General features: G+C 35.6%; 1 long non-coding RNA gene across 2 annotated transcripts; it reads left to right on the forward strand.

The window, feature by feature from the left end:
- Window positions 1-297: 297 nt before the first annotated feature.
- On the forward strand, window positions 298-12318 carry LOC116261760 (uncharacterized). Of its 2 annotated transcripts, XR_007574401.1 has the most exons (4): window positions 298-957; window positions 4556-10751; window positions 10842-10964; window positions 11067-12318. It is a non-coding gene; the product is annotated as an uncharacterized LOC116261760 (long non-coding RNA). The 2 variants fall into 2 exon arrangements; XR_007574400.1 differs by having other exon boundaries at window positions 4556-10964.
- Window positions 12319-16506: the final 4188 nt, after the last annotated feature.

The following is a 16506-nucleotide window of genomic DNA, read 5'->3' on the forward strand; positions in this document are numbered from 1 at the left end:
AATGTAAACCAAAAGCAAAAATATTATCCCCAAATGGAGGACAAAATGAAGTTTGTCCATTATAGACATGCTCTAGGCATGAAAATTGTTATAAATACTGCTAAGTCATAAGCAGAAAGGAAAATATAGTGGCATCACTCCTCCACCAATAGATGTGCCATTTACAATTCACATAAAAAGAAAGATGCCACAACATTAGCAAAACTTCAAGGGTTTATTGACCGAATAGAGAAAGGTGTCAACAAAGGGTTCGAGGATACGCCAAAGCTTACTGCCAACTCATCAAGCACCAAGCAAGTATGTGCTATGCATGTGGAAGAAAGACGACAATCAGAGAAAGAAGAGAAGGATTAAAAATCTTTACAGTGAGAAGACTGACAATAGCACGTGGAAGAGGATAACATTTCTTTTCACGTACTCCACTACGACCATAATACAAGAGGAAATCTGATTCCTCTCCAGATAATATGTCAATGTAAAACAACAAAAGGGGTCCCTTTCAAGGGACCACCCCAGCACATCATGTAATCAACAGAAGATGTAGTCCTTTATAAAGGACCACATAGCTGTAAAAGTATTCTGTTAAAAGAAAGCAAAGTGCACTAAAAAAAAAGCAAAGCGCACACAAAAACTTACCCACTAAATAAAGAAGCTTGTCCCTTCACTCAGTACCACCAAAAGCAAAAAAAACTATGGATAAACTCAAAAAATGAACACATAAGGCTCTCGATAGACTTTGAAGACCTCTATAAAAGAGGAATCCTCACTAACAGAAAGGGCATCTCTTTTGGTGGAGAATCAGAGTGTGGTTAGGAGAGAAATTTTGCCTTCTGAAGTGTGGGGAATTTTTAAAATTGTCTTCATAAGGAAAAATGTTAGCGATCATGGGCTAAGAAAGAAGCTCTCTCATAAGAGAAGATATATCTTTTACAAGATCAATAAAGGAGGGCTTATCCTGTAAGTAGTGTTTTCTTAGATGCTTTCTGATTTCTGCATGTACTTGTCGGTCTTTACTGCTTGTTATGTGAATTTACATATTGTACCTCATCTTTTCAATCTTTTTTTTTCTTGTGATAACCGAAGTGCTAGGGCATATAGTACCAAACTGGGTACACATTTGCCATCGGGAAATAAAGTAAATGCAGTTAGTAGGTTTAATCAAAAACCAAATTTGAGGCAAGGGGATTTTACAATAGGCTTGCACATAAATATAACCGAAGCTTTTAAGTCCAACTATTGATTTCAAAATGGTATCAGAGCCAACTTCTACTGATCTTTTAAAAGATTTAGAATCCAATCTTATGAGAAGAGGCACGATTACCCAATGAGTGAAACTAGGACAATTTATAGGAAGATCTCGTACCTTACAAGAAACTCCCACTTCGGGTAATAGATTACACATATATTTTTTAGGTAAAACTTTCAGAAGAAGACGAGATAGAGATTTGTCTAATAGTCATAACCTACAACTAGAAGAACCAGTTGAAATTCCAAAAGTTCAGGAAGAAAGAGGACTTCAACAAGTATTAAACCCCGAAACCCTCTACCACCATAATGAGTGGAGAGGTTTATAGGGCAGATATACTTACAATAGAGAAAACTGGCAAAGTCTATTCTAGAAAACCAAACAGAAAACATACCATTGGTCAGTGCAGCAAGTATCAGAACACTTAAAACCCTGTGGATACAGCCACATCCACATAGGTTTAATTGTAGTAAAAATCAGACCTCTCCATAGGAGAAACACATGAGCAAAATGCCTTGTTATGGTCTTAGACAAACGTTTCCAAAAAGCTGCTAAAGCAAATTTAGGAGCTATGGAAATAAATCTAGACAAAGGTGCTGAAATGATAATATTTAACACTGAATACATACATGAGCATTAAATATTTTTATACATACCTCTGTATCGGAATACAAACCAGAGGATATGAATATATGATAGAAGGTGATAACCTCCTAGTCTCAGTTGCTGTTGTAGGAAGACTTAGCAACAATGACCAAGTCAAATATAGCTTAAACATTCAAGGAATTGTAGATGCATGGCATCTCAGGGAATAAAATTCATAAAACCCAAACCTTATAATACAGACGAACTATTAGAATGGCAGGTAGAAAACTTCGTCGAAGGTAAAGAATCCACATCTATGCCTATACATGCCATGCACTATGAAGATAGGCATGGACAAGAATTCATCAGGTTCCTATCTTACGAACAACAACAACAAGCGATCTATGAAGAAGACGGTCAATCTCTAAAAGACTTAGAGGAAATCCAAGCTCAAGCTAGACGTTCGACATCTTTTAAGATGACCAGTGAAAACATTATTAACAAAAACCAGTGGGAAAATCCCATTAACAATAAAAATATGCTTGACGCAATAATCTCCTCTATGCAATCTAGAAACAAATTGCTTAGAGATTTAAATAACAAAATTGACTACTAAAAGAGTCAAATAAATGATTTAATAAAATCCTTTAGAGGAAAAGATTGTCTACAATATTTAGACCAAATAAGAATTTATTAGAACAACAAGCCGTAAGCTGGTCAAACATTTAGATATTATCATTTAATCTTCTATAATTAATAACCATTCTGAAAATTCCTATAACAATGAAATAGGAGAGAGACTCTTTAGAAAACTTCCAGGAGAATTAGGCCAAGAAATCGTTAAAGGATGGCCTCAATACCTCCAAATAAATCAACCCCTTAAAATATCTCAAAACATTGCTTATAGACTAGGTTATATATGCAAATATCTTGAAAAGAAATGTTCAGAAATTAAAATACAAAAACAATTAAAAGTAGACCACTCCTTTTGTAAAAATATTTATACCCCTCATAATTTCGGGGCATCATCAGAAACTAGAAAACCTGTAAGACGAAGGCGGCAAAAAATTACAAATAAAAATTTTAGAAGATCTAAAAAAATATTTCCTTAGGAAGTCAAAGAATAAATCACCTTACCTAAATAATGGCAAGACTAAAAATTTCTTATTCCAAATATATCCCAAAATAATTGATTAAACTACAACTTGTAACTATACAAGGAAATTTAGCTCAACACATTGATTGTCCAAAAATTTATGTAAGAAATTTAGATATTCATCTTACATATTTTATTATTGGCCTATCTTTCCTCATAGGATGCCAAGAAGGAAGAGTCATTTCTAAAAGTGGCATGCAGCTCCTTAAAAAACCATATACAACCTTCAACATGGACCACATTCTACCCTTAGTTACTCCATCTCCTATGCAAGTAAAGCATGGTGGGACCACTGAAAAAAAGAACCCAAAAATACTAACTGCATATTGCGAAACAGGCCAAGACTGCACTTGCCCTATGAAAGGACCATGCAAACAAAAACACCAAGATTTCATTTGCCAAACAATACTAGATAAAAAATACCTCTCTACTTTTGTAGAAAATGAAGTTAAATATTTAATTCCTTCTTATGAAGGGTTAACAGATATTGATCTGTCCAGATTTGAACAACCTTCATATCTTTTAGACAACAAAAGAATAATAAATTGTCTAGACCAAATTGGTATCAATTTCAGCTATTCCGAACTGGATGATATTATCTCCAAACTCTCAAAACTAGAAATTCTAGGAGAAGATCCCCAGATGCATTGGGAGAAAAACAAGATAACTTGTAAACTGGACATCATAAATCTACATTTAAGGATTAAAACTGCAAATATAAAAGATTATCTTGAAGAAAAAAAAGATATGGAAGAACATATTACAGAATTACTCAAATTAAAAGTAATTCATATGAGTACAAGTGCTCATCCATCATCTACCTTTATTGTCATAAACATTTTGAACAAGTTTCGTGGAAAAACCAGAATGGTTATTAATTATAGAAGATTAAATGATAATATCTAAGTGTTCGACCAGCTTACGGCTTGTTGTTCTAATAAATTCTCATTTTTGTCTAAATATTGAAGACACTCTTTTCCTCTAAAGGATTTTATTAAATCATTTATTTGACTCTTTTAGTAGTCAATTTTGTTATTTAAATCTCTAAGCAATTTGTTTATAGATTGCATACAGGAGATTATTGCGTCAAGCATATTTTTATTGTATTGTGCACTTGTTTCAAGGAGTTTTTCTTGTAAAATAAGGATATCTATAATAGTATTTAGTTGTTTATTTTGGCCATGGACTTCATGCCCATAGTCTTTGTTGAAATGACAATTATACTGTAATTGTTCTTGTCTTATATGAATTGTATGATAATTTCTAGGTAGAATTAGATCTAGGAAATTTAGTTTTTCCATTTTTTATTCCTGTTTCTCTAAGATAAATCCAACGTATGCATTTTTTGGCCCATATGTATGGGTTATTACTATCTTTAATGGGATTTTCCCACTGGTTTTTGTTAATAATGTTTTCACTGGTCATCTTAAAAAGATGTCGAATGTCTAGCTTGAGCTTGGATTTCCTCTAAGCCTTTTAGAGATTGATCATCTTCTTCATAGATCGCTTGCTGTTGTTGTTCATAAGATATGAACTTGATGAATTCTTGTCCATGCCTATCTTCATAGTGCATGGCTTCTGTAGGCACATATGTGGATTCTTTACTTTGGACGAAGTTTCCTACCTGCCATTCTAAGAGTTCGTCTGTATTATAAGGTTTGGGTTTTATGAATTTTATTCCCTGAGATGCCACACATCTACAATTCCTTGAGTGTTTAAGCTATATTTGACTTGGTCATTGTCGCTAAGTCTTCCTACGACAACAACTAAGACTAGGAGGTTATCACCTTCTATCATATCTTCATATCCTCTAGTTTGTATTCTGATACAGAGATATTTATAAAAATCTTTAATGCTCATGTATGTATTTCGGTGTTAAATATATCATTTCAGCACCTTTGTCTAGTTTATTTCCATACCTCCTAAATTTGCTTTAGTAGCTTTTTGGAAACATTGGTCTTGGACCTTAACAATGCATTTTGCTCCTGTGTTTTTCCTATGAAGAGGTTTGATTTTTACTACAATTAAACCTATGTGGATGAGGCTGTATCCATGGGTTTTAAGTGTTAAGATACCTTCTGCATTGAGCAATGGTATGGTTTTTGTTTGGTTTTCTAGAACAGATATTGCTAGTTCTCTATTGTAAGTATATCTGCCCTCTAATCTTCTCCACTCGTTATGGTGGTAGAGGGTTTCGGGGTTTAAGACTTGTCGAAGTCCTCTTTCTTGTTGACCTTCTGAAATTTAATCTAGTACTTCTAGTTGTAGGTTATGGCTACTAGACAAATCTCTGTCTCGTCTTCTTCTAAAAGTTTAACCTAAACAAGATAGGTGTGATCTATTACCCAAAGTGGGAGTTTCTCGTAAGGTACGAAATCTTCCTATAAAGGGTGAAATTGTCATAGTTTAACTCATTGCGTAATCATGCCTCTTCTCATAAGATTGGATTCTCAATCTTTTAAAAGATCAATAGCAGTTGGCTCTAATACCATTTTGAAATTAATAGTTGCACTTAAAAGCTTCTGTTTGATTAACACGCATGCCTATTGCAAAATCCCCTTGCCTCAAATTTGGTTCTTGATTAAACCTACTAACTGCGTTTATGCTATTTTCCGATGGCAAATGTGTAGCCAGTTTGGTACTCTGTGCCCTAGCACTTAGGTTATCACAAGAAAAAAAAATGAGACTAAAAAGATGAGGTACAATATGCAAATTCATATAAGCATTAAACACCAACAAGTATATTAGAAAGCATCTAAGAAAACACTACTTACAGGATAAGCCCTCCTTTATTGATCTTGTAAAAGATATACCCTCTCGTATGAGACAGGTTCTTTTCTTAGCCAATAACCGCTAACATTTTCTGTTAGGAATACAATTTTAAAAATTCCTCACACTTCAGAAGGCAAGATTTCTCTCCTAACCACACTTTGATTCTTCACCAAAAGAGATGCCCCTTCTGTTAGTGAGGACTCCTCTTTTATATAGGTCTTTGAAGTCTCTCGAGAGCCTTACATGACCATTCTTCCAGCTTATCCACAGCTTTTTTCTGCTTTTAGGCGGTAGTGAGTGAAGGGACAATCTTCTTTCTTTAGTGGGTATCTTTTGCAGTGCGCTTTGCTTTCTTTCGACAGAATACTTTTACAGCTATGGGGTCCTTTAGAAAGGACTGCATCTTTGTTGATCACATGATGTGCTGGGTGGTCTCTTGAAAGGGACCCCTTTTGTCGTTTTACGTTGACACACACACACACACACACAACTATATATATATATATATATATATATATATATATATATATATATATATCGACTTAACAGAACAAAGTATCCGCAACATACTATCAGTAATTAAGCAATAGTCTTCATGTTATAACATATCTCTATCTCCAGCATAATCAATCCTCAGAAGTGACTACGAGTAAATGCAGATATACCAATAGCCCCACCCCCTCTGGAGGGTGAACTGCAGGTCCCGATGCCGGTTGGTTCTTTTATATTTTTATTTTTGCCATAAAATTGGCGTAAGGGAAGATGCTTTCATCTCTCTCTCTCTCTCTCTCTCTCTCTCTATATATATATATATATATATATATATATATATATCTCAAGAAAAAATTTAACTTCAACAGGTTAATAGAATTCAACAAGACAAATAGAATGAACAGTAATTGAGAAGGATTCCCTATCCATTTAAAGAAAATTAAATGGTAAAGGGATCTCAAAGTTCCTAACAAAATTTGAGACAAATTACTATCTAAACAAAAAATGAACTAGAACCATTAACCAGAGAAAAAGAGAGAGTAAACCACTTTAGATAATCATGTATAGGCAGCAAGTTTTCTCATTGTAGGTAATCCAGTCCATATAAGCTCCTTATCCGGGAGGAACAGCAATGAATGACATTGGTCACACTAGAAAAAGGTAGAATGTAGAAACAGAAATCAAACCAAAGGAAACAGGATCTCACGAGCCTGTGGGATGAAGCAAATGAGAGTGGCAGGTATACCTATACAGTAGGAAAAAGAAGGAATAATTCGTGAATTCACATGAAGTTCCTGTCTACAGTAAGTCGATCCATAATAATCATGATTAGACAAAATAGAAGCATTTATATAAGTAAATAAACAGTCCTACTCGCGATTAAGTTGCCTCTGTTGGTTTTAAAATAGGACTTTTTCCATTAAGTCCATACAAAAACATATAAGAGGAGTTGTCCTGCTCTTTGTGTGTTGTTTCCATTATCTAATGGAAATAAGTTTGTGGCCGTGCTTCCCAGCATATAACCTTCAAAAGCATCCAATTTACTAGAACAATGTCATTAAATAGCACCACCCCTTCTAGAGCAGGATAGCAAAATCGGAGGTGGGGATCTATTGGTGGCTTAGATAAAGCTAACTATTTGTCATGAAATGTTCAAAATATGAGGCTTAATGTTGCCGCAGATCAACTTCCACCGTTGTGCTTCAAGTCACTTAGACAATGCATTTCTAAGGTGAGGCTAGCCATCAAAATAGTTGATACTCTCAGCAATGGAACTTGGTTTAGCAACGGCAACTACTGAACCAGTACACCTTTTGCACCTCTATCCTCACATTGATCATACAGAAAGCAGAAACATGCCCAGGCATCCATCAAGACCAGCTTTTTAATATGTGGGGAAAATATTAATTGATATTGAGACAAGCCTAACCCTACAAAATCTCTATTCTAGACGTCGATTCCTATATTACAAGTCTGCTGGCAAGAGAATCAGCCACAACAGAGAGCATTGCAACTGGATGGGCCTTTTACATCTTTATACCTGGTGAGACAACACAATACTCAACCAAAGGGGCTTGGGTCTCCCATTTCATAGAAGGCCTTCGGAATGGATTGTTTATGTATCATTATTTTGAGCTAAATGAAAAAGGTGGTAAAGGCATGGCGGATAGTTAATGTTAAGGGTTGTCGTATAGTCTGTCTATTGATGAAGTTAGAGTCCACATGCAAGTGCCTTGTGCGAGAAAAATACACCTAGGGGGTGCAAATATTGGCCATTCTGGCCGACCAGGGGTAGCGTGGCATCAGATCCACCCTCCTAAAACAGAGCCTGCCCTCAGGCTCTGCGCGGTTCTCGCTGGTCATTCAAAACGGCTAGCAGGGACTTTTGTCCTTTTTATTTAAAAAATATTTGAGAAAATCAGCACAAAGTCTCAAATAAGAGGGGTAAAATGATCATTTTGGTAGTAAAAAATTTGGGGTGTCTACACATTATCACCCTACTAGTTGGCCATGATCATTAGTTTTCACTTTAATGTTCTCACCTATAGGCAATTGTGCAACATTCAAATGCCTATTTTGGCCTACTTTAGCCACCTTTTTTGTCAATAAACAACAAGTTATGTAAAGTTTTATATGCTTTTAATAAAATAAATAACAAGATATATAACATTTAATAAAATTAGTTTTCTTTACTTATGGAAGAAGAAGAAGCCACCTCTCAAGCCAAAAACCCATAAATGTTTCAAGTTATTTACATTATAATTATGTCAGAACCAAAACTATCAATGCCATAAAATAATGAAGAGAAATGTAACAATCATATATTCATTTTAACTACCAAAAATATGGCAAGTCATACATGAAACATTCAAAAAAGAAACAATATACAAAAAAAAAAACAGCCTTGACATCATTACTCAAAGAAAAAGAAAATGTACATGTAGTCAATCATCAACTTTCTCCCTTCGGTTGATGTTTGCCTTCGAAGTATAATCATGTTAACTGTGGTCCCTCTCATTTTTGCCCTAACCCAATCTATGTTACTAGCTTCATCCGTTGTGGCATTGTCTTCAACATCATGTGGACTACTATTCCAGCATATTTGAAAATCATCAACGCTCATGCCATTAGCTTATTCATGCATAGAAAATAAATTTCTTAGATTTGTCTTTATCACAACTTTCCATCTTCATTTAAATGGGATTCAATATAGAAAACTTGTTGCCATAACAAAAGGCTCATCTTGCATGCATCTGCGAGTATAGTTAACAAATGTGAATCCAAACTCATCCTCTTTTATACCGTTTAGTCCAAAAACATTGAACTATTCACATTTCAATAACTCATAGTTAAATTTTCCATAATGTTGCTACACAATAATATCTTCAATAGCACCATAGTAACCCTCTCGATGAGAGGAACCTAGAGGTATCTATTGAAGCTAGGAGAGGTCCAAATCCGTCTTGACATATCAGACAAATCAACAGATTTCAAGAACATAATACCCATGGGGTAGTATATGAGATAGTTTACCAATCTTATGTTTTTATATTTGTCTATCCAATTGCCATCATGCTACACCATAAATCTTTCTAGCCTATTCTTAAGTGATCACAATATTCTGTCACAACTTTGATTGTAGAATCAAGAATGTTGCTTCACAATTTATGATGAAAGAACATTTTATACCCTTGGCCTAGTGATCGCATCTGCCATAAGCTGAAAATGGAAACTGAATGTACTAAATGGAATGCATCCATCATAGAGCCATCACCCTTCTGCACTGTCTGCCTGCTTGACAATGTCTCTTGAAGTCATTGTTGTGTGGATCTTAGACTGAGCACCTGAAGCAATATAAGCAGGGAAAAAACTCTTCATCAAGTCAGATCCAGCATTCTTCCTCTCACTAGGTACTCTACCACCAAGTCCACTACTACAGCAACGGATCCTACTACAACCATGTCCTCCTACAGCTGTACCTCTTGTTTTGAACTCTGAAGTGCCTTCATGCATGATGCCTTTCCCTCTATCTTGTGTGCTTCATTAACCTGTTCTCAAGTTAATATGAACATCCTCTTCTTCGAGATCAATTGTACCATGTTCATTTTCACTGTTATTTTCCTAGAGATCCCCATATCTTCTTTCGGCCTCATCTGTTTCTTTTTCAATCCTATTTGCCTTCATAGGGCCTTACACAGAGCAATGACTTCATGGTGCCACATTATGATGCACCCTAAAAGTATATGGTACTTAAAACGAGATATTCCTCCTGATATTATATTTTGTCAGTAATTACATTTAATTCTAGCCAATCAATCGAAGTCACCCTTGCACCCCAATGCCATGCAGAATTAGAACTCATATCTTCATAAAATAACTAAAAACCAATAGTAAACTTTATAAAGTAATAGAAAGCTATGGTAAAATCTCAAAAGAGAGAGACTTTTACCTTTCATAGATAAGAAATGTAAAAGCCAGCATGCTGATATGGTCTATATGCCTACAAAACATGAAAACTATGTATCATAGGTGTAGTGTATAGGTCCTTGGGCTTATACGCTATGTATTGTATGGTACATATGACATTGCTTTGATCAATTATTGAATTGGTGGACGCAAGGATCTACTAGAGATTCGCTCGGGAAAACTTAGGGTTTTCCATCCTAAGTTACTTTATATCTTTAAACAATAAATCTTGCAAAGGTTACCTTGGCCTACAAATGACTCCTCTATTTTCTAATTCGGAAACTGTAATTTTCCAGTTTGTTACTGTTTTTTCCTTACGAATCCTTCTTTGATAAACATGGCCTGAAAATGTGCCAAATTGGATTTGTATTTTTTGTCCATTCTTGATACTCAGGATGAGGATATTTGCTTGCTTCTTATATAGCTGAAACATACACCAGTTCCTTTCCTTCGATTTTATGATTTGGAAATTTTGAGATGGTTTCAAAACCACTCTGAGTGATCAACTTCATGTGGAACCTGCATATAAGCCAGGTAGATCATCTTCTTGCACTATGTAAACTCAAGCGATGGCTGAATCAGAGAACCCTAACTCGTGTGTGACCCTTTCCCCAACTCTTACAGTGAAGGCTGTTATGAAAGATCTAGATCCAGCCCTCAAAATCACAACATCCCCTATCAATGGTGGAAACTACATCATTTGTGTGAGTCTACAAGTTTATATCTCTGCAAGAAGTCGAAGATCAGGTATGTCAATGGGAAGATCAGCGCCCCTAAAAAAACCGATTCTGGTTATGAAGAATGGAAAGCTAATTACAAAGTTGTTATGTCTTGACTTGATGGAACCAGGTATTGCCGAAGGTTCCTTTTTCTAGATTCAACCAAGGATATATAAGACACGTTAGCAGAGATATACGATGAAGACCAAAACCTGGTGGGAGTTTATCTCCTTGAATATGACATAGCCAATTTCACAAAGGGAGAGAAGTTGTTTCATGGATACTTGAGTTCGCTCAAGGCCATGTGGGAGAAAAGTTTGATCACCTAAGAAATGATATTCTCATGTCTTACCCATTTCCATCGTTCAACAATGTCTTTTCCATTGTGTAATGGGAGGAAACTAGACAATGAGTCATGAAAACTGAAGATAAGCTCAAGAAGGAATTTTCTCTCTTCTTATGACAAGGTTGCCTTTGTTGTCAAGTCAGAAGCACCTACACCTTCGCATGGAGACAAGAACTACTTTGTAGCAGACACTTGATCCAGTTGTGGAAAAGGATCAATGTCTTGTACCTATTGCAAGAAACGGGGACATACCAGAGAATGTTGTTGGAACCTAAATGGTCATCCAGGGAGAGGCAGAAGTTAGGCACGTGACTCTGGACAGCGATGTGAAGATGATATAGCTGAGATTGCAAGCCTGCTCAAACAGATCACTCTCACCAATCTAGCCATTGTTGTGGAACAAGAAGTAGATAAGGGTTTGTTCATTCATAGCTTCCTTTAATAACATATAGTGGATCATTGATAGTGGTGCTGCAGACTACATGACTGCATGCTTAGATCTCTTGTTGATGTCAAATATGATAAAAGATTCATGTTAAACTTCTCGATGGATCTATTACCTCTGTAGTAGGCTATGGTTCAGTTTATATAAAAAGTCCATTACATTAGATAATGTGTTGCATATGCCTAAACATGAAATGAACTTGATATTTGTGAATAAACTGAGTAACGATTTAAACTGCTACATATTGTTCACTGGAAAAAAGGTGATACTAGTGGACATCAAGTGTCAGACAAAGATTGGTGAATGCAGAGAAGAAAGCAACTTGTATTACTTTACTCCAAAGAACAATCCAAGAGTTCATACTACAATAAAGACAACAAAGGATACTCGGGTGTGGCACTAGAGAGTAGGCCACCCTTCAAATAAAGTCCTAAGGACTATGTTTCCCAATTCTCAATTTGTTGTTTATAATTGTGAGGCATGTACCTTGGGAAAGATGACCAGGTTGTTTTTTACTGATTCTGAACATGTAGCTGAATCATGCTTTGACTTAATATATATTGATGTTTGGGAGCTGTTTGCATCCCAAAATTTTCATTGGTTTTGGAGTGCTCCAGAAAAATAAGGTTTTTGTTTTGAAAGAGGAAAGAAAGGGACTCGCCCGTCGGTACGAGAATCGACCATTCCCGGCGCTTTTACCGGGGGTAATCAACCCAAGGACTATGTTTATCATTGATGCATTTCGTTTTAACTTAAACATCTTTTTGATTCTATATGCGGTGTAGAAAATATTGAAAGTTTGGAGTTTCAAACTTTTGAAAAGGTTCTTGAAGAATTGCTTGAAAAAGTGAAATGTTTTGAGGAAAAAGTGAAACTAGTAAATATCATTTGAAAAACTTGTGAAAACCTTTTGAAATCACTTTAGTGTTCTCTTAAGACTTTAAGTAGGTTTGAGATTTTGCTCTAATTCGGTTACCACCTAGCTAGAGCTCCATCCCTTCTTCCTTAAGTTCTTTTAGAGAGGTGCTTGTGATCATAAGTGAAATAAAGTGGGTGAGAATGCATGAATGCATTTACCCTATATGATTGAAAAAAAGTAAAACATTCCTACCACAACATTCATCTAATATCATTCCTACCACAACATACATCTAAGATTTCGTTGTTATAATTATTATATATAAGAAGGAAAAATTTTTGAAAATGGATAGAGATTATAGACCATCAAGCATGATTCCAATATTGGGTCATTACTTGATTTGTGGTCTTATTGAAGTTGGTAAATAGAAAGTTCATGAGATGAGAATGTTAAGAAGAATACAAGAGATAAAACACTCTTATGAAAGGAAAGAGAGAGATATAGAGAAAGACATGCATACTTGTGTACATATCATCACATATAAAGAGAAAAAGATGTATTGATTCGAAGAGAAAGAGAGATTTTAGAGGAAAAGAAAAATATCATACGCATATATGGGTATGAAAAATGTTATAAGAGAAGATATTTGTCTTGAAAAGAGGAATAAATATTTGAAAGAGAGGAGATGGAACACATGTACATACGTATTCATGCACATATGAAAATTTATAAAATAGAAAGTGAAAGCATAGAGAGAGAAAGATGGGGGTCATCATGTTGGCATAAATGTATATAACATGTGTATACATCCATACCTTCACAAGATTAAAAAAAATCAAGGAACAACTTAAAATTACCAACTTCAAATTTAATGTGGGCCGGAGGGGAGCTTGGACTCATGCAAGAGTCTAAGCTAAGTCCCTAAGGTCATATTAGAAGGTTCTTTTTGAAAATGTTTTGGAAAATATGATTTATATAAGTATAGAATGTTATTATTTAGTTTGTTGTAAGGGATATATTTCTTCCATCGTTGGGTATGAAAGAAAACAAGCAACATAACGAAGCACTCGTTAGGGTTCCTAATGTGATGATTAAGAAAGAATCTAGCGCAAAATGTCATGAAAATGCATATTAACATGTACATTTTCGTGAGGGTTTATCCCGGGTTGGACAAGTCCCAACCTCAAAAATTAATATGAAAATAAAGAATCCCCAAACCACACTCTCATTCCCGCCATACATTCACATGTAAGTAAAGAACCAAGCAATCATGCGTGCATAATTTATAGATAACATTCAAGGAATGAAAGAAAGAAAGAGAATGATGGAAAAAGCAAAGTTCAATTAGGAGGGAAGACATGATGTAACTATGAATTGATATACCACTTCATCTTCTCATGTTCCCGGTGCACTTGAGTATAGCCTCTTGACTCTAGAATAGAGATTGAGAGCTATCTCTTTTGACCATGGAGAAATGAGGAAGAGAGGAAAATAAGAGGAAACAAAAAAAAACAATAAGAATGTATTCATGAAAAGAAAGAACTTGATTAAAATGAAAGATCATCTCATCTTTCCATGCTCCCGGTGCACTTTGAGTATAGCCTCTTGTCTCTAAAAAGAGATTGAGAGCTACCTTTTTTAGCCGTGGGGAGATGAAGATGAGAAGAAAATATAGAAAGAGATACAATGTTATATTTAATAAAAGAGAAAACATGATTCAATCATGAAACGAAAGATCTTCTCATCTTTTCACACTCCCAATGCACTTGAGCATAGCCTGAGCATAGCCTCTTGTCTCTAAAAAGAGATTGAGGGCTATCTCCTTTGGTCATGGAAAGAGGAAGAAGAAAGAAAAAAAAAAAAAAAAATAACAAGGACAAGACTATTGAAGAAATGAAATAACAATAACAACAAAAATATATTCATTAAGGAAAAGAATAACAACAACAAGAATATATTATTGAAGAGAAGAAAGAGCAATAAGATATTAATATAGAGAAAGAACAAGAACAACAAGAATACTTGAAAGAACATGATTTAATCATAAAATAAGATATCATCTCATCTTCTCATGCTCCCGGTGCATTTGAGCATAGCCTCTTGTCTCTAAAAAGAGGTTGAGTGCTATCTCCTTTGGCCATGGGGAGATGAAAATGAGAAGAGAAAATGAAAACAACAACAACACTATGTTTAAGAGAAAGAAATAACATAATAATAAGAACATTAATGAAAAGAAAGAAGAAAGAAATGAGAGAGATGAAGATTACATACCTCTAATAGGAAATGACTTAAGGAAGATGAACACCTTCACTTGAAGATCCCCTTTTGAATGAAGCTCCAAAAGTGCTTGCTCTAAGTTGGAGAAGGAAATGAAAAGAGTAAGAGGGAGAGAGAGAGAGAGCTCAAGAGAAACTCTAAGTCTTCAAGTGAGAATATACTAGAGTTTCTCCCAAGGACCAATCTTGCCCAAGAGGGGGGATATGGGGGGGTATTTATAGAGGATTTTGGAGCCAAAACCCAAAATTTGAATTTTTTTGACCCAAAAAGACTAAAATCACCCTCCAAAAAGAGATTTTTTGGCCAAAAGGAAGGGCAAATGAGTCTTGTCCACCCAAAAAGACTAAAATCACCCTCTAAAAGAAGGTTTTTTGGTCAAAAGGAGGGGCAAATCGGTCTTGTTTGAAAAAGACTAAAATCACCCTCTAAAAGAAGGTTTTTTGGTCAAAAGGAGGGGCAAATCGGTCTTGTTTAAAAAAGACTAAAATCACTCTCTAAAAGAAGGTTTTTTGGTCAAAAGGAGGGGCAAATCGGTCTTGTTTAAAAAAGACTAAAATCACCCTCTAAAGGAGGTTTTTTGGTCAAAAGGAGGGGCAAATCGGTCTTGTTTAAAAAAGACTAAAATCACCCTCTAAAGGAGGTTTTATGGTCAAAAGGAGGGGCAAATCGGTCTTAAATGATTGATTTGGATCTGAACTTGGGTTTTGGATATAAAAGCAGTATTTTGGATTTAATTTGGATCTGAGAGTTCTATTTTGGATTTAATTTGGATCTGAGAGTAGTATTTTGGAAATCTTGTGCCGAAATTTGAATTCGCACTTGGATAAAACATCATAGTCCTTTAGAAAAATTTGGGGTGATTACAGATGCCCCTCTTTGTTAATAAGCCGGTGTTAGCCATGCTTAGTGACAAAGATAAACGCCACAAATTTTTCAAGCAAGATATTTTCATAGAGATGTTTCAGGCTTTACCCCTTACTTGAATGGGTTGTTTGAGCTTAAATTGCAGGTTTAACCCCTTACCTGCATGGGTTTGCCGATTTCAAATTCAGGATTAACCCCCCTGAATGGGTTGCCTTGACTTGCATCACAAGTTGAACCCTTTAACTGTGTGGGTTGCTTTGGCTTGTAGCACAAGTTTAACCCCTTTGCCTGCATGGGTTGCTTTGGCTAGCATTGCAGGTTTAACCCCTTGCCTGCATGGGTTGCCCTCATATTGCGGGTTTAACCCTTTACCTGCACGGGTTGCTCTCAAGCCCTGAGCGATAAAAATAAGAATGCCTCAGTGTAATTGTCATGTTTTACAACTGGGAAGAATCTAGATTGAATAGTCGATGTGGAAACACAAATGTTTGACATTGATTGGAAAATAAATACAAGAGAACTAGGCATAAAATTTCTTGAGGTGAAGGGCATTAACAGGATCGGCAAATTCCACCCCATCTGCATCAATTAGTCAGTATGAATTGTGGGGCAAAACTTCCTTAATGATATATGGGCCTTCCCAATTTGGTGCCCACTTGCCTCGTGGTCGTCCTCTCAGGTACACTGCAGATCGTAGGACCGAATCATTCACTTTGAACTGTCTCTCGATAACTGACTTGGCAAATTGTCTGGCTACCCTTTGGCGATAAGCTTCAGCA

This window comes from Nymphaea colorata, chromosome 10, assembly GCF_008831285.2.
Source record: "Nymphaea colorata isolate Beijing-Zhang1983 chromosome 10, ASM883128v2, whole genome shotgun sequence".
Classification (NCBI taxonomy): domain Eukaryota; kingdom Viridiplantae; phylum Streptophyta; class Magnoliopsida; order Nymphaeales; family Nymphaeaceae; genus Nymphaea; species Nymphaea colorata.